This window comes from Sturnus vulgaris, chromosome 2 (assembly GCF_052056855.1).
Source record: "Sturnus vulgaris isolate bStuVul1 chromosome 2, bStuVul1.hap1, whole genome shotgun sequence".
Classification (NCBI taxonomy): domain Eukaryota; kingdom Metazoa; phylum Chordata; class Aves; order Passeriformes; family Sturnidae; genus Sturnus; species Sturnus vulgaris.
The window spans coordinates 67,337,258-67,356,820 of NC_142244.1; the positions used below are offsets into that span (position 1 = coordinate 67,337,258).

Below are 19,563 nucleotides of genomic sequence, written 5' to 3' on the forward strand. Positions count from 1 at the left end.
TATTCTGGACTCTAACACCACCTGCCTCTTGTTTCATCCTACTCTTTCAGTCTGATTTCACTATAACCTCTATTACTAATACTGCTGTAATTAGATCTGTGTTTTAGTTTTATGTTAAACTGCAAATAAATTCCCCAATATAAAGAGCCTGGAGTAATTAATGAAGTTAATATTTGGGACCTTCAGGTCATAAATCTCACTTTTATATCTTTTAAATCAAGCCTAATATCCATTGCCAAATGTATTTGACTTAACTGTTATACACAATAAAAGAAGGTGTATCTTGTACTTGCTTTTTATTTTATTTAGAGGGGCAGAAGAAGTTCTCTAGAGATACAACAGGCAACAAAATTGCAATTATGTGTTAAAATCGTCCCTTTCTGTTTCTTTAGTGTACTGGGTTTGGTTGGGATAGAGTTAATTTTCTCCACGTATATGTAGTTCTCTTTCCAATTCGTTGTGAAAAACAGCCTTGATAACATAGAGATATTTTCGTTATTGCTGAGAGGTGCTTACACAGGGTCAAGACCTCTTTTGCCTCTCATTCCACACGACCAGAGAGGAGGCTGGGGCTGCTCAAGAAGCTGGGAGAGGGCACAGCTGGGACAGCTGACCCCGCCTGACCAAATTGATATTCCATCCCTTATGGTGACACACTCAGCATATAAATCTGGGGGAAAGAAGGAGCAGGAGACCTTCTGAGTTGTGTTACTTCTCTTCCCAAATCACCATTATGTGTGGCAGAACCCTGCTCTGGACATGGCTGAACACCTGCCCGCCCATGGGAAGCAGTGAGTTAATTCCTTGTTTCGTTTCTCATTTTTGCTCTATGTACCACACTGTCTTTATTGCAACCCAAGGTTTGTTTCTCATGGTTGCCCTTTTGACTATTCCCCTCATACCACTGGACTGGGGGGAAAGTGGCTGCATGGGGCTGTGCTGCCTACTGAGATTAAACTACGACATCTAGTCATTGCATTTGGCCAACCCTTAATCCAAAAAGCCTGAAAATAAAAGGCATGTAAACCACTACATTTACCATGAAAAGTCAGGAAATCATTCGGGAGATCAATTTAGTTTTGATCCTGAAGAAATATCAACACAAATTACTTCTTAATGACAAGCTATTATTAAGGTTATAAGGTTTCAAAAAAAGAACATCTTGAGAGAAAATAAACTGTTCTTCCCTGCAAATCAAATTTCTTAGTAAGAATAGTAGCATAGCATACTGGTTTTGCCACACTGAGAACTTGGGTAACAATGATAACCTCTATTCAAGTCTGAATTCACAATTCTGGCTTTTGAAGTATTCTAACAGATGTATCATATAAGTTCTTTTAAGTTGCCACTGCTTGTAAATTTGTTTACTGTGACTGAGTGACCATCTGCAATTTTGTCTTCATAAATGCTGGAATTGATTTTTGTCCCTTTTAAGACCTTACTGTGAAAATCCATAATGTATCCTTGACCCTAAAGTGCAGCTGCAACAACAGCAAACAATATAAGATACAAATTTGTTTGTGATCAAACACATCAAGGTGAGCAAAATCTGATAAAATGATTCTTCCACTGCTACACATATACTGATTTTCCTGAATAACATGCAGTGGAAAGGCACAACTATGTTTACTGAATAATAGGAAACTCAATGTATTACCTACAGAATTCTTAATGCACAATACATCAGACTTTACTTGGTAAAATAAAACATTGCCTTGTGTTAGTTTCTAATAGCCCAACTATAATTACATTTCAGAAAATAATATTGTCTTTTTGTTAAATATGCATTTCTAGTACTTTCAATATTCATACCTTGTCCAAGTCTCCTAAAAGTAGTATGCCATGTCCTGAAATAAACTGACAATACATTCACCTCTAGTGTCTGAATCAAATATTTATATGGTAATTACATTCATATTGCAAATAACAGTAGAGCATTAAAACCCTCCAATATATCTGAGGTACAGAATCTATGCCCTTTCTTTCAGGAAACATGTAAGTGAAATACCTCTAATGAAGCAATAAACTAGATTGTGAAATTCATTTGTTATCTTGTTTGATTCATTTATTACTATCAGTTTCCTTAAACACACTTCCTGGTGTTAAAAAACGTTTTCTTTCCTGCTGTTACTTTATAACAGGGAAGTATTATATTAATTTAAGAACAAATCCTTTCATTCTCTCTATTACATTGATCACATACAAATCCAAATCTGTGGAAGAAGCAATGTCCCCTACCTCAAAAGCAATTCGCTGTTACAATGGGAAATTAAATGAAGAGCAAGTAGAAAAGCTCCATTTGTTCAAGTAGAATTCTCTGTTGCACCTCACAATGCATGTCATTTGGTCATTTGGATTAAGGCAATTAATTTTTTGTTGTTTTTCACACCTGACAAATCAATCAGACAATGGTGTAATCAGTAACAACAAAGGTTTAATGGAGCTCACAGTAAACAAGACTTAATTATTGCGCTCTCCCTATAGGGGGTGCACTCTAGGCAACTAGACTATAAGGCACATTAATTTTGCCTCTTTTTATTTTTTGTGTTCCCGTAGAGATTTCTATAGCAACTGAATTAAATTATAACAGCTACAGACTTTTATAAATTAATAATGCTGCAAAATTGGTTTGTCTGGATATAGAACAGCTTTTCTCAATACCCAGAGAATGTTGAAATAGAAGTAGTAGAGATACAGAGACAGCATAAATTTAAAGCACGTGAAAAATCTACTGCATTTGTTTTTCAAACTAGTTCGGAAGAAAAAGCTACATAAGCATTTTTATCATTGTCCTGATATTCTCTGCAAAAAGGTTGCACTGTTCTTTTAAAATATAACATTCTGAATTGTGTACATATAGTAAAGCATGAGCTTGTTTCTAGTCATGCTCCTTCTGCTATGAAAATTCTATTGTATGTACACATGACTGAAAGGTGGCTATAGAGCTAAAAAAGCTACCTATTCCAATCTGATCCACATCCTGTGAGAGTTTAAGTGTACCATGCAAATCCCTATAGACTGATAAAATTCAAAGGTGCTGTGCCTACTATAACTCTTAAAGCTATGCCTCCAATTTCACCTGTAGGTGTGGATATCATGATGTGTTTTTTATGTGACTGCTGTAAGAGCTGGTGTTGTAAAAAGTTCTTATGAGAGAATCAGATGAGTAAACTATTTTAAGAGTAAATCTTCAAACATAAATTTTCTTACTGAAGTCCTCAAAATATAAGAATGACAGCTAAAGTACCTTCCCTGAAGTTGCTTAGAGGCTTATAATTCTGATTATGAGAAAGCTAAAAACAGTTTGCTATTAATATTTCAGTGTAAGCAACTGTGACCCCTGCCTGTTCACAATCAGAACAAAATCAGTTTCCCATAGGGAAATTTTAGAGGACTTAAACAATAATTTAATAGTTGAAATCAGGATGACTTCAAAAAATGACAGTTCGGTTTGTTGTCTTGAAAACAGACTTATTTGTCTACTATATTTTAAAATGAGATTTTATAAGAATTTAATATAAATAATAGTGAGAATGTAGTAGAAGTAGATACTGTAAGGCATGTATGTGATTCAGTGTTTTGGAAAAAAGAGACTAGAGTGCTAACAGTGCTATATATATTAAATGAAGTGAAAACTGACTCACCACTGGTTTCAAAATTGGGGCTATTCATAGATAATGATTGCATGTGCATAAAAGGAATTTATTTCAGTCCTGATTCTTGTCTTCTGCTAGTATCAGTTATAAGCAAAAAACCAACCAACCAACCAAACAAACAAAACAAAAAAAACCCAAACCCCCCCAAAAACCCCAAAAAACAAAACAAAAACAAACAAACAAAAAACCATACAATTTTTCATAATCAAAATGGAAAAGAGCAATGAAAGACGGACAAATTAGAATGAGATATTTTACTGATATTACGGCGACAAACTATAAAACCAATAGTGAATACCAATTATTGAGGCCAGCTGTGAAGTCACATTTTCATATTGAGAATATAGTCTGATGAGTATTGTGACAATTGGTCTAAAGTACTTCAAAAATTTCAGAACAGAGAGGAGCATGTAAAAGTAAAGTTACAGTGACAACTGATCACACTGTCATTTTAAAACCTGAAACTCTGCTTAAGCTATACTGATCTGGAATAAAAGATTCTGCACAAAGTATCCTGTCATTTCAGACTAACAGGCTGAGGTACAACGTCTTGTGACTGGATACTGACAAAACATTAATTTATATTTGAAATGTGGAATTTAATTTTAATGGTGATGATAGTAATATGTTGTACTTGCAAGCTGTAGTGGAGAATTCATCGGGAAAAACATGTGCTCTACTGGAAAAGTTTATCTAGTCCAGAGTCAAGTAATTCAAGAAATTAATCTATGACCTGTGTTATACTGAAGTCAGTAGTGCCTCCTTAAAGTTTTGTAATCTGTGTATCTGTTTATTACAACAAATGGTCAAACCACAGACTGGAACATTACTTCTGGATAATAAGGATGGTAGAATCCTTTCTGCAAATGGTAAAGTTTAATTTCTTGTCATAATTTTCAGACAAGAAATAATTACTCAGCCTTTCTGTGAGAGATTAATCTCATTCAGGTTGACAGCTGTCATGGAGTAACCCCAATTTGCAGGTAGGCACCACCCAGCTGCTCACTCTGCTTCCCCCATCACCCTGGGAAGAGCAGGGGAAGAGGAAAGAAATAATGAAGCAAGAACAATTGTAGGTCAATATTTAAAAAAAAAAAAAAAAAAAAAAAAAAAAAGTTAATTAAGTGAAGGATAAGTGGAAAAAGAAGAAAACAAAGTGATACAAAGTGATGCAAAGGCAATAGGCAGTCAGACTGAACTGCTTCTCACTAGTTTCGTTGAAAATGACATGCACATGGAATATTTTTTGCTTAGTTCATGTCATCTGTCTGGTTGTGTCCCCTCCTAATTATTATGCTTCCCCAATTTATTCACTAACAGATAAAGTGAGAACCAGAGAAGGCCCTGATGCATGAAGATGCCATTCAGTAAATGCTAGAAGAGTTGTGTCTTACCAATTATTTTTGGTCAAAAATATAAATGGCACCAATGGCACCATATGTAATGCTACAAAGTAAATGTTCTCTGTTATAACCTGTACAACAGATAAGAACACTGGGGGTTTTATTCATTTCCATGAACAGTTTGTAGTCCCATCAATCAATTTGTGCGTGTAAACTTTGCAATTTCAAACCAATTTTTTTTTTTTTATATATTTCAGGTAGAATGTCTCACAAAGTCTATATTACATTAACTCTCATGTACATACTTCAGCACTATTACTGTGATTTTTCTCTGATTTCATTTAGGCTTCAGGAGTCTTTAAAGAGAGTTATTACATGTTCAATATATCCACAGAAGGAATAAATAGAGAAGCTGAAATAATAATTTAGATATCTATACTTGCTCAGCTACATATGTTTCTAGTTTTGACTGGATTTCTTTTGACTATTAGGCAGCTGACATTCATTTAGATGTTGCATTTAAACAACTAAAAGCATTTGTCTCTCTTTTGGAATTCAATTCACTTCTTCAATCATTTCTGAAGTATCTTCAGTACTGACAACATTGTCATTTATTCCATCTCTTTCCAAATTTCAATTTAGCATAAAAAACTTTGGAAGTTATTAATTCTTTATAGCCTCTCTGGTACAGTTTTCAGTTCATTATTAGAATTATTTTTTGTTTTTCATGTTATTGTTTGATTTGTATTACTGTATTGTTAAAGTCTCATTGTTTCTTTTGATACTACTTCACGTTGCTGCTCCCCATATCCAGATATTAAGACTCTGGATTATCTTTCACCAGGTAATACTGTTAGCCTGAATTCAAGCTCTTTATCAGATATATGGCCAGTGAGCACAAAAACGAGGTGGTAAGATATTGATCAATATATAAGCCTTGGTGGCAATTGATTTTACAGATTCCTCAAGAAGATTACAGCCTGTTTGAAATACTGCACAAAAAATTAATGGGAAAAGCTGCTTCACCATTTGGATATCCTTACTTTTTAAGCAGTTTTGCATCTTAATAGTGAACTAAACTTGCTTATCAAAATGGATGTAATCCATGTAATTTTCATGGGAGAATTTGGACATAAAACTTCAGAATATATTGAGAAACCTGTTACAACCTCATAAACACTTTCCTTAAGACCAGACTTTAGTGCCATTAAGATGATTAAATAGCAAAAGCATCTCATATAGGGGGAGAAAGAAATGTGATTATTCAGACTGGAGAAGAGAAGGCTTCAGGGGATCTTATCAGTGTGCAAAAAATTGATGATTGAAAAAGACCCAGCCAGACCCTTCCCACTGGCAATCACTAACATGACATGACACAACTTGTGGACATTGGAAAAATCATAAATATAGGGAGCTGGAGACTGGCCCTGTTGTGGCACCTCTGTGGCATGGTCTGATGGTCCTGGGCACTAAAATTGTGTCCTGAGACATGGGTAGGCTGGGGGAGGCCCCTAGACATCAAAGACCATTAATGCACTCAGGTGCACTAGTAAATGTAATGGAATCCACGGGATCCTAGACAGATGGTTTAAAAAATGATATTTTTAGACACATTTTTCATAATGTCTATAATTTTAGCTTGCTCTCACCTAAATTTAACCTGGACATTCAGCTTTCAACAACTTCTGTTCTAATCTCAAAACTGTATAATAAATATATTTCCTTTTAGTTGAACCATCTCCATTATGTAAAAATATGGGTAAACTCTGCATTGGTATTAAAGGCTTGTGTGTACTTAGAATTCAGTATTATAATGAGATCCCTTGACTAGCAAGGTTTAAATTAATTTTTTGGCTTAATATTCTGTCTATATTCCTAGTTTGTCTTAGAGGTCTCAATAAGTAGAAAAATTTTCTTGACTGTAGAATTACACTTCCATGTACTTCTGATACAAAAGATAGTTTGTTTAAAGCCAGTTTAGAAGTCTTTAACTGGTGCTCAATTTTTACAATTAGACATTTAGACACTGTGAAACAAGGCCACAATAACATGTAGTTTAGAGTTCAGTCCTAACTATTGGAAAGAGGGAATGTGGATTCAGGCCCTTGAGGTTAGCTACTCTGTCCTATGGACTGTGAAATAGATGATGTCTATTCCTCCACTGGTAACTCTCATTTTGAAGACCTTCTTTCATGTGTTGTTTCTCAGATACCCGAAAGTTTAAAATACTGTTGCAAATAAGCAAAAATGAAAAAAAAAACCAAACAAACAGACAAAAAAAAAAAAAAAAAAACCAAACAAAAAACTCAGCATTTCCACAAAGAGTAAAATCTCTTTCCCCTCTCTTCCAAGATCTCTTCTGCTGCTGAAGTGAGAAGTCACTAAATTATCCCATAATTTTCATAAGTACATTAATTAAATGCTAAACCAAATTCATAGATGGTTATTTTTTTCAAGTTAAACTTTAAAAAAAATCACTCCAGAAGGAAAGATATTCTTTATATAGTTATGGTTAAAACAATACCACAATGCCATGAGTCAGTTTTCAAGTCTTTGTGTCCTACTTGGCTCAGAGGCAAGGCTAGCATTAATCAGTTATTATATACTTGACACTTTAAAAACAGGGGTGGAGGGAACCCACCTTTTCTGATTCTAATACTACTTCTATTGTACTTTTTCTATTATATCATTATCACTACTGTATATATTATATTTATAATCAATGTCATACATAAATCTCATTTTAATTAATTTTAATATTAATATAAATATTGTTGCAGAAGCCTCTTCCTTTGATACTTTCCAGTAACAAAGTTTTTAAAAGTTTAAGAATTCTGTAGCTGAATGAGGAATATTATCTGATATAGTTATTTAAGACTTGAAATTTAATAGCATAAAGAAATGCTCTCTTGAGGTATTTCAACTAGATGATTGCAGGTAGTCCTTCACTGAAAAATGTAAGTAATGCAACAGGGGTATTTTTGTCATAATATAATCATATCCCTAAGGCTGTAAAAGATACGAGATTTTGCAGAATATCTATAATTCCCAAGGGGAGTGATTATCTCCTGACAACTACCCACTAGATTCGCCTTGCTGCTTTCATAAGAAGTCTGCATTGTGTGAGATAATGCAGCTTAATTTCCTAAAAGATAAAGTCAGTTTGACAGCAGTTTCAGCATGTTTCACATGAAATAATCTGTCATTATGAAATAATGTAACATTAAGAATGTTCTCTAGCTATTGAGAGTCCTCCCCCAATTCAGTGATCCAGTGTAATAATAAAGATGAGAATAGTGATAGGTTCAAAACTAAGGATATTGGGAACTTGCAATAATAATTGGGAAATATTATGGAAATTTCACTGTCTATAGAAAATGATAATATTTTTTGTGGTAGTTTGCTTGGTTTTGGTTTTGCTGTTTTTTGGTATTTTTTATTTTCCCAGAGTATTGTAATAAATAAAGTTCAATAATGTGCTTGCAAGAGTACAGATGAAACTGGGTTACCTTTAATCTAGCTTTTTGAGTAACTACAGTGAGTAATAGCCCTTAACTTAGCAATGCCAAATGCAATTTGTTTCCTCATCCGTTTTTGAAATCCTTTCTAAAAAGTCACTTGTACAAAGCTGCTGATATACAGTCACTGTCCCAATGTCCCAGTGACTCTGCATTATGGCAGATTCAGTTGAAAACAAACTGGAGAACAAAGGATGACATATTAGCATAAGTGACGAATTAAAAGTTAGATATTAACTAAATATCTAAACTCATCCCTTCAACACTGACAGGAAAAATGTCTCCAGATAATAAATCTTATTATCCCTCATCTCAAATTTAGTAAATTTTTTATTGCTTTTTTCCCCGATTTATAAATTAATCTTTTAAGGAACACATTTTTGTTATAATCATCTGTCTTTAGACTCTAAATATTGCAAATCTCCATTGAAGCTATGATTTGCTGCTAGTATAAATATTCCAAAAAGTAACAAATGGTAAAACATGTTATCATCAGCTCCTCCTACACACTGATGAAATAAGAGGTCATTCTAATACCTAGCACCAGAGTGGTATACTTAATTGAATGATGTATGTGTTGGAAAATTCCAAAGAAAAAAACAACCCCACCCACCTGCTTAATCACACCCAGAAGGCAAGATAACAAAAATAGCAAAAAAGGTTCTCAAATTCACAAAATTCTATTTAATTAATTTTAATTAAGACCATTAAATTTAAATGACAAAGAATCTACTTCTTCTTTCCAAATTGGCAGTTTCAAAAGAAATACTCATAAGAATAGTGGTTCCAAAAATAAGTAACAAAGGATTTGCTAACAGATGTAAGTTTGCGTCTTTTTGTGTCTTTATGCTGAATATTTTAGTCACAATTACTAAACATGAAAATGGATTAATTCCTATTCATACTAGCACATTATTCTTATTGGCTCAACAGGCTGAACTGGGTTGGATATCAATATTAGAAATTGCTTTGAACAATGTTAGTTGGAATTGGGAAGGACTAGTAGGATATTGGATTATTGCAAAGCTAGAGTGACAGAATAATGTTAAATAAATAAGAATACTTGTCACTTCTTTTAAAAGTGCATTTCCTTGGCTAGCTTCATGCTTTTTTGGATCTTTTCCATAGATGTTAATAGTAATTGAGTTTTGCATACACAAATTATCAGAGAATTTAAATTCGTCTCATGTGCAAGTAATATTGTTAGAAATACATTTTCTTTTTGTTCACTCAGAGAATACAAACAATAGCTTATAACCTACTTGAACAAGCAGATCTTAAAAAGAAAAACCAAACAGCTAGGAAAAGGAGTATAAAACGATACAAAGAATGGCTGGTGGGAAAAGAAGCAATGATATCTTTAGAGTAAATTTGAGCAAGTGGGATAGAAGGGTATACCATGATATCCTTGTCTTAGTCTCTAAAAAGAAGAAAATCGAAATGCAGGAAACTAGCTCCTAAAAAGTGTAGATACAAACGATCCATTTAATTATGAACATTAAATTTACCTTTCTCTTGGAAAAAAGTCAGAATTGTTCATCCCTAGCATTTAGTCCTATGGGTTTATAAGAAGAAATAATTTTAGATAACTGAGCTTATTAAGTTATTTTATCAGCCTTGAGAAACAACACTTTGAGAAAAAATGGTTTTAGATGGTTTTAGTATCCAAGATGATACTGTAAACTTAATGGACTCATGGACTGGGCATTGCATGTAGCATACAATACAGAGTCTTTCATATATGTGCAGTAAATCAAACAAACCAGATTTTCTTCCACACATGCAGACCAACCATGCAAGACATATACATTTGAATTAGTATAAAAACATTTTAAACACTGTAAATTCACTTTCAGGCCCTGTTTTAAACCAAATCCCACATATACGCACCTTAGCACAAGACATGTACCTGGAAGACATAATGTAGAAATGCTGGGAAAAATTGATAGGACTCAAGATTGTGCTGTCTGAAACTGAAAATGTTATGCTTCATGGAACTTTGGAACAAGAAACCACCAGTATTTCTGGGAATGCTAAAGACTGAAGTAAAGCAAAGTCTCATTTAGCTTGATTCCTAGTTAAAAACAGTGGATCTCAAAGGAGCTGAATTCCTTCCATGCTTTCTGGAAAAACAAAACTATCTGCAAGATTGATAAAGAATATTTTTAAACACTTTTTTTTTTAAATTTTATTAAAGCTAAAGTTTCTCAAAGACATATACCTAGCCATGAAAAAGTAAAGGGATTTTAAGAAATTTGCAGTTCAGATCAAGTAGGAACTACCTTCAATCCCTATATTATCCTGGCTAATTAATGAAGTATTTATTTTACCTCTTTTTTCTTCCAAGTCTTTGACATTGTTTTTCAGTATTCTTTATATGGACTTATTTCTCCAAACAATATTCCTTCTCTGAAGAATAATTATGCCTTTGTTATGTAACACTATACATGCCCAGACAGAAACAATAGTTCACAGTTTCAAATTCTTGTGATTTACATCCTGTAGTCCTGAAACAAGGATTTGCAGTTTGGCAATTTAATAATGTGAGGGTATCACAAGCGAAAAAAACAAAGCAAAACAAAACATAAAAAGTAAATAGTAAATATTTTGGCAACATGAACGACATTGAAAGAGTGATTTTAGAGCAGAAGTCTGGACTCATGGGCTGGAAGGGGAGATGTTCACCTCTCTTCAACATAGGTCAGCTGTATTTTGAATTCATAGATAGGATGAAGGATTTTACTCAATGTATATTGTTACATAAGTTATGAGAAAATTACTTATCCTAGTATTTTGTCAGAGTTTATTTTAAAATGTCAAGTCACACTTTCTTAATTAAAGGCATCATTAGTATTTTGAATTATTTCTAAGACATCTTTGAAAGCTTACTGTTTAGAAGTATGAAAGGAAATTTAATATTAAGACAAGTAGAATCACCAGACAGAAATCAATTACTGGAGAGCATAACATGACTCTAAGGCTCTTATTTTGTAATAGATTTTCAATGATAAAATTTTGCCATGGAAACTTTTATATTTTGATAAAGTTGAGAAATTGATGTATTCTGTTTGCTCGAGAGATACTAACCTTGACACTTGTGATGTGGAAGAAATTTGAATATATATAATCATAAAATGCAATTCAGAAGGAAGATATGTCTGAAATCCTGACTAAACATTTCAAACTAAAACAATAAATAAATTTAGAATCAATGTGAAATAACAAGAAAGTAAAATGGATTCATTACAGAACTTGAATTATCCAGATGTAAACTCTGGGTCTCTAGATGTCTATAGAAAGTGACACTTTTTCAAAATAAGAGATTGACGATGTTGACATGAAACAGAAAAGAAAAAACTGCAGAACAATGAAGGAGTGATCAATAAGAGATTTCTCTGAACAGAGGAGAACTCACACATCATCTTCTGAAAACATGATTTATACATCCTGAAATATTTTTAAGGTTTTCTGTCTATATAAGATATATTTTTGAAAATAAGGCTGGCTTTAATGCATTTTACTTTTTTTCTCATTGAAAATAAAAACAGTAAAAATAGCCTTTTACATCTTGTCTATCCTTGAATCTTGTCTGAATTCAAATTCTGAAGTGATATAGGTTATATAGTATTACCTCCACATTTTTAAAGGAAAGTGAAAATTGCACAATATTTTTCCTATGGCTCATCCATTAGGGTAATGTATTTCCAAAATTTAAAAACAGAAAAAGTAGAAAATATTTTGTTATGTATTCTTCTTCTAAGTACTGATACTACATAAAAAAACCAACCAACCAACCAAACAAACAAAATAAAAAAAACCAAAACCAAAACCAAAATCAAAACAAACAGACAAAAACCAAACAAAAACCCAAACCTGTTATGAAAATGTCGTCCTAGGCTGTTCTGACTTAATGATTTAGTCTCACTTTTTATTTTAAGAGTAATCTAATTTTACAATGAATACCAATCTTCTTAATGAGACTGGAATTCCCTTGCAAGGGATCAAACAAAGAATATGATAAAATCTCAAGAGTTAGGTCAAATACTCTTATAAACCCTTAGACTTCTGTTGCAGAAGATTCATATAGCTCTTAGTTATTTAGACTAGAGAGACTGTAATTATTTAAAATATAGGCATTTTGGTGCATAAAATGAGAAAAAAAACTACTGCACTAACTGTCATCCCATAAAGTTCACAAGTACAGTTTAGGATTCTAAATCCAAACTAATATGCTGAAAACTCTTATGCAGCTGCTATTAAACTTACTCGTTATGCTGGCAAGCCAAATTTTGGATTCCAGCTATATTGGTATAAAAATTTGCTTTTTCAGTTACCCTGACACGTGAAGTTTATGGTCTAATATATCCTAATTTTAATTCTGCTGCAATAACTGGAGTTTAGCTCACAGTCATCTAGCCAAGGCCTAACAGTCAGGTGTTTTGGAATCATTGCTAAATCATCTACAAATATATGCTATTAGCCATAGGAAGAACAAGTGATGATCTGAAAACATAAGTTATCAAATAAGTCTTTCAGGATATATGAAGGATATCCCTTTTCCCATGCTTCTGCTTCAGATAATTTAAATTTCTGAGTGCAGTCAAAGAATGAGAATATCAGAAGATTACAGAATAATTGACCTTGGAAGTTCAAGCAGGTTTGATTGGACCAGGTTGCTCAGCACTATGACATGTTGTGTTCTGAATATCTTTACAGATGGAGATTCCACAGCGTCTCTGGATAACCTATTACAGTTGCTCAATTTCAAAGAAAAAAGATTTTTCCTGTGTTCAGATGGAACTTCATCCTTGTGAACTTGTCACCATTTCCTCTGGTCCTGTCAATGGGCACTACTGAGAGGAGTCTGGCTGCATTTCTTCATTCTCTCTCATCATGTATTTATACATAATGATGAGATCCCCCTCTAACCTTCTTTTCTCCAGGCTGAAGAGTTCCAGCTCTCTCAGTCTCTCCTCGTATGTGCATGACCCTAATGATCTTAGTGGCCTTGTGATGTACAAGCCTCAGCAAGTCTGGGGAGCCCAGAACTGGACACAGTATTTCTGATGTGGCCTTACCAGTTCTAACCAGAGAGCAAGATCCTTGACCTTCTGGAACACTTCTCCTACTGCAGCTCGGGGTGCCATTGTATTTCTGTGTGACAAGAGCCCATTGCTGGCTCTGTTTCAACGTGCTGGGAACCAGGAGCTCAGTTCCTTTACTGCAAAGCTGTTTTTTAGATATTTATGGGAGTTAAATGGCTACAGAAACATAGTTGGTTTTAATATACAAATATGATTACTTATGTATAGATATATCAAACGTTCTTCAGTGACAGATTCCTGCTCATCTTGACATAGTTGCCAAATCCCTATTGTATTCTAATACATCCAGTCCTCTTAAAAGAAAAGCATAATTTCACTGTGCTGGCAGTGAAAAACAGGGAAAAGTATTTCTTCAAATGGAGATGTGTTTTTCCATTTCAGAAGGCGTGATACTTGACAAGGATTCTGTATTAAATTATTGCTTCAGCATAATAGTAAGGGCTTTATAAACACTGCAAAGTTTATAGAATAACTACATAAATAGTTGAAGTATATTAGTCAAAGTGAGGTCTGATCATGCCAGAGAGGGAAGTGGGCTCTCATGCTGCAGTAGTGTGCTTTCTTAATCGACTGTTTGGCTCAAGAGCTCTTGTGAACACAAATGTTTCCAACTTCTCCATTCAGTCACACGGAAGACAGCGTGTGTTAAGCATGGCCAAGTCACTGAGGAGAAACATCAAACTGCAGTTAAACTGGTAGTATGCAAAGTGCCAATCTGATGTCCAAGGATCAGACTTCTCTAAAATATAGTCAATGTAGGCATATAGGCATATTTTTGTAGACAATCATAATAATTCTCTGGTCTGAGAATTCTGTCATTTATTGACAAAGATAGTTTTAATGTTTTTTTACAAGTTTTTTTTTTTTTGTGTGTGTGTGAGTTTTTCCCTTTTTTAGTCTTTGTAGTAGATGTACAGACAAAAATGGAACAACAGGAAGCTTTTTGAAGATCTAAATCTTTGAGTTTTGCATAAATGCACCTCTTTCTCTAGATTTCATTGTTCAGTTTAGAATAATTGATGATAAAATAGTTGTTTGACTTAATGCTAAGCCTATGCTTAAGCCTTAATGCTTAAGCCTAAAGGTGTATTTCAGTATTTCATTTATTTTTTTAGTGCTTTCCTATATGTTTGTTTCTTTGTCCTTTTCTTCTAGCATTAGTATAATTTCTCTTCCTGGTTTTTGTCATTCTCTTGTCACATCATTTGTTCATCTTGCTTTGACTTGTATGGCTTTATTGAAGGCATTTATTATCTCTCTAATTAGAGAATTAGGGTATTTCAATGCCAATATTGTAATACAGTATTATAATGCATACCTTATTCCTGTAATTTTTGGCTGTCACAAGTATATAAAAAATAAAGTGGTCATGACAGGAAATTTATAAGAATAATAATCAATTGCCTACTATCTTGAGCTAATTTCTTGTAATCTAGATTTTTGAGTATGTTTCATAGCACCATGTGCAGATTAAAGAAAGAACCATGCATTTCCTTTCTACCTTTCTGAGTACTGCATTTTGTGCAAGGATGCCACAAAATTAAGGATGACAGATTGGCAGATAAAACACTTAAGATCCATCACTGATCAAACATATTCAGCCAATTCATATAATTAAACCATATGCATATAGGTTAAGAACAAATCTGTCCTTTATTGGTTCACAAAATCTGGGAATGTCACATATAGAAACATAGATATTGGCCATAAAGGTTAGGAAGTGTCTTTATATGTGTCTGAGGAGCAGTACACAACTGAAATTAAATGTGCACGTGTTGTTACTAAGCATGTTTGAAAAAAGAGAGACACTAAGGAGTGTGATTGCTCTGTAAGTATTTCAAACAGACCAAAGGCACTGTGTACTTTTTAATGCACTCAGATGAGCCACTTAAAATAAGTTTATATAGGGGGTTCAGCCCCAATTCTGCACCCAGTCAAGTCAATGAGAATTAAGCCACTAATTTAAAAAATATTTGGATTGAGCCCAGAATCAGATTAAGAAAATAATTGTTGCAAAATTATTCTTGATTTTTTTTAGAAGTATCCAAGTGCAGTTCACTCAGTGTGACCCCAAAAAACTTAGTGCAGAATCAAAAAAATGAGCTGTGTAATTTGATGCTAAATTAATCCACCTGGACCAATTAACCCAGAAAAGGCTTCCAGACTCAGCAATGTAATATCAACAGAAATAAAATCATAAAAGAGAAAAAGGTTGAGCAAAGAAAACTTCGTACAAAAAATCAGAAGAGAATTAGGGATTATTATAAAAAAGCCTGAGATCAAAGATCTTGCAGATAGCTTTTCATCAGGGTTCAAGATAATACCAAATTATTTTATGATACTTATAATTCAGTGATGCACTGAAAAAAATTTGGCAAAATACTGCAACTATATTGAAATCTTTGCTTTTCTCTCTCTCTTTTTTTTTTTTTTTTTTTTTTTTAATTTTGGTTTTGAGGGCGGAGGAAGAATAATTTCTGCTATATTTTCTGGTGTTTTAATTAGCTAAAATTAACTGGAACACTTATATTCCTGAACAATTTCAATTCTACTTAAGCACAGTAAAGAAAATATTTGATTACTGGAACAAGAACAGTACATTTATACAAGTGTGGGCTTCTGTTTCCTATTGAAATCACATCTCCTTTCATTTTTTAGCTATTGAAATGATGATAAAATATAAACATGAAAAATTAGAACTCTTGTGTTTTCCCTGAAGAAACTTGAAACTTTAAAAATTGTCATATTATTAAAAACAGCATCTGAAGTAGTTGATAAATTCTCCACTGGAGACCAAGTTGTGTGAAGAGAAGCAGAACAAATACAGGCCAAATTATCTTCACCAGTTATGAAGCAGTACATGGTAACATGTGCAAAAATTGTAGGGAACAAGTCTAGGTTCTTGTTACATAACTGTCAATACATAAGCCAAAGGGTATCTTAAAATATCTTTTTTGTTTTTTCTATTACTCGTTTCCTTTTTTATGTTTTTTTCTCTCTCTTTTTTTCTCTTTCCAAAAAGTTCCCTAGCATTAGTATACTCTAGATTTCCCATTTTTAGTATCAGCAACCTCACACTTAGTGCTGTCCACACTATTTCTTGGTATTGTCTATTCCCCTTGCTTACAAGAGCATAATGATTTAAACAACTTGAAAACATTCCGTATTAAAGATAAACTATGTAAATATTCCAGATACCTATGAGCTGGAATAGAAATTGAAGCTCAGAATATAGAATCTTAATATACATATATCACAATAGCATAAGTATATACAACAGTATAAGTAGTGTTTTTGTGAATAGAGGGGGGCAAGTATGGGCTGTTAATGTCTTCAGAAATTCATACCTGTGCATTTTTAACTCATATAATAGAATTGGTGATTTGTATTTGGACTAGTTCCAGAAGTGTTTTTTAAAAGAAAATAACTATAAAAATTAATTTTATTTTATATGTATTTAAGTGCACATTATACATAGTTGTATTGAATTTCTTAAAATTGAAATAGCATTTCATATGAAAGAAAGCAGAACTTATTACTGTCTTTTCCCAGGCTCATTATAATCCTAGTCATAATGGTATCAACCACATACAGAATTAATATAGCTAGATCTGCATTTCATCAAGATTTTCAAGTGCACTAATTTGCATGATGCAAGAATAGTAACTGTAATCTCCATTCCTCAGGCAGATTCATCAATATTTGGGACTTTGTAAGTGAAACCAAAAAAGAACAAGATAAAGGAGACAAACAGTTCTACTGTAATTCAATCTTAATAAGAAATTGTCAATTCTTAATAAAGTCTTTTCCAGTCTACTTTCTATGTCTGTGGAGCATACTCGAAGTTAAAATTGTATTTTCAATTATTTGTTCCAATATGTTTCCTTTAATAGAAGTTAAATAATAATTTAGTATCCAATGTTCATAGCACATATTCAGTGGTAGATAACTGATAGTTTCATGCTGAAGGATGGAAGGATCTAGAACTAGATGGCTGAATGTGTAACTCATTATGGAAATCATTATTTTTTTGTAATACAGTGAGCTTGATAATATCTCATATTTCATAGATATAGTTATAAGCAAGGAAATTCAGATGTAATAGCTCTTGAGAAGAGTTGAAGCTGTCCATTTCCCAGCATGTTTGTAATTGAGATTTAATTAGGTCTGGCTCTGCTGAAATTTCTTTCAGGACAAGTAGACACCAAAATGGAGTTTGGTGCAATTTAGCAGTTTTGGTTTGGTTTGAAGTCTGCAACATCTTTGGCACAGTTTTCATAAATAAGCATTGTTTCACTGAGTATATCTATCTAGTATCACTGTTCTTGGGAGAGGTATGAAATATTTTAAAATTTTGTCTAAGTGCTTCACCCTACAACATTTTATAGAACTTTTATGTAACAAGTAATTGTAGTCCATTGCACAGAACTCTATAGAGGAATTGAGGAGAATTTGCTCTCTGATACTAAAAGTCCTCATGAGATTTAGGAGTGTGCTGCCTGGTCATTCAACCAGTATTTTATGCCTTTTAGTCCCTGAGGACTTGAATTAAATATTATAAGGAAAAGAAAGAGCACATAAAGGAAATTAAAGATTCTTCTTTATTACTTTCATTCAAGACTTCCAGATGCTTATCTATAATTAATGGTGCCTCATTAATCAGAGGATATGCTTTTGTTATTGTTGTTATCTAAAGAATACTCTCACATCAAATTAGTAGTATTCAATTAATTACAAAATAGACAGCTGTAGGTAAAACATAATAATTATTAGGAAATATTTGTAACAACTGTTTCATTTTAATTACTAGTATTTAAAATTCCAAATGTATTTCATATACTGATTTTTTTTTAAAGCTATAAATGGTACCTTTTTTGATCTAAAAATAAACTTTTGATTTGCATACTTTCAAAAGAACTTGTTGACTTAGCTCTGTAAACATTCCTTACATTTTATTTTAAGAGAACCTGAAGATAGTTTGTAGAATGTTCTGAGGGTCATAGCGTTCTAAAAAGACGGTAAATTTATCTAACAGAGAAATTTTCTTCGTTCAATATACAAGAGCAACATTTTGAGTATATTTAGGAGAAAATTGCATTTTTAAATCTAAAAAGAATTAACTTGCAACTTGTTATAGGAATGAAACCATCTCTATGACAACTTAAGTCCTACTTGATCTTCCTATCTATCTTTTGCAGATGCATAAAAATGTAGTCCACAGACTTCAATGTTCACAAAAATTAACTGCTAAACATAGCAGTCCTTCAGCTACTTGAGGTCCACAAATAATTCACCTAATTTATATACAATGAATAAAAAAGTTTCATTCAAACGTGCCTTCTGAAAACGTTTTTTGGAAGCCTTTACTTCCCTCTGGAGGCAAAATGGAGAAAAATAATATCTCAAGAGAAGAAAAGGAGTTGCTGATTTTATATTAGATGATAACACAAATGAAGCTTTGCCTCATGCCTAAGACAACCATCAACCAAGGATAAGTTTGGGCTGTGATCTTTCTCTAACAGCTATTTTGAACTATAAAATTATAATAGTTATAAGTTACAGGAAGGTTCAGAAGAACCTTCTGAACAGACAGAGGACATACCAACAGAGGCATAACCAGAAAAAACCAGAAGAGGTATTCACCTCAGCCTAATATAGACGTCAAAAGCAAGATTTAGTTGCCTAACTATTTGTGTTTATGATCATATCAGTCACTGTGAAACTTTTAACACCTGGAAGTGTGTCTAAACCTCTAATACTCTGGAAGTATTTGATTCTCCAGAGCTTTAAGTCCAGAGTCATGCATATTTGCCTTCCACACTTCCTGATTACACGATGGCATGTGAAATTCCACCAGGTAACTGTTAGAATATAACCACATCCATTCCTAAAGCTCATTTGAATGTAAGGGAGGTTTAGAAATCTAGACCTCCTTGTAGAT

General features: G+C 33.1%; 1 long non-coding RNA gene across 1 annotated transcript in view; it reads left to right on the top strand.

The window, feature by feature from the left end:
• Positions 1–707: 707 nt before the first annotated feature.
• The window catches only part of LOC148224833 (uncharacterized), a 42,666-nt gene continuing 23,810 nt past the window's right edge, over positions 708–19,563 (top strand). The window contains exon 1 of the long non-coding RNA XR_015801969.1: positions 708–791. This is a non-coding gene — a long non-coding RNA (uncharacterized LOC148224833). The remainder of the gene's footprint in view (positions 792–19,563) is intronic.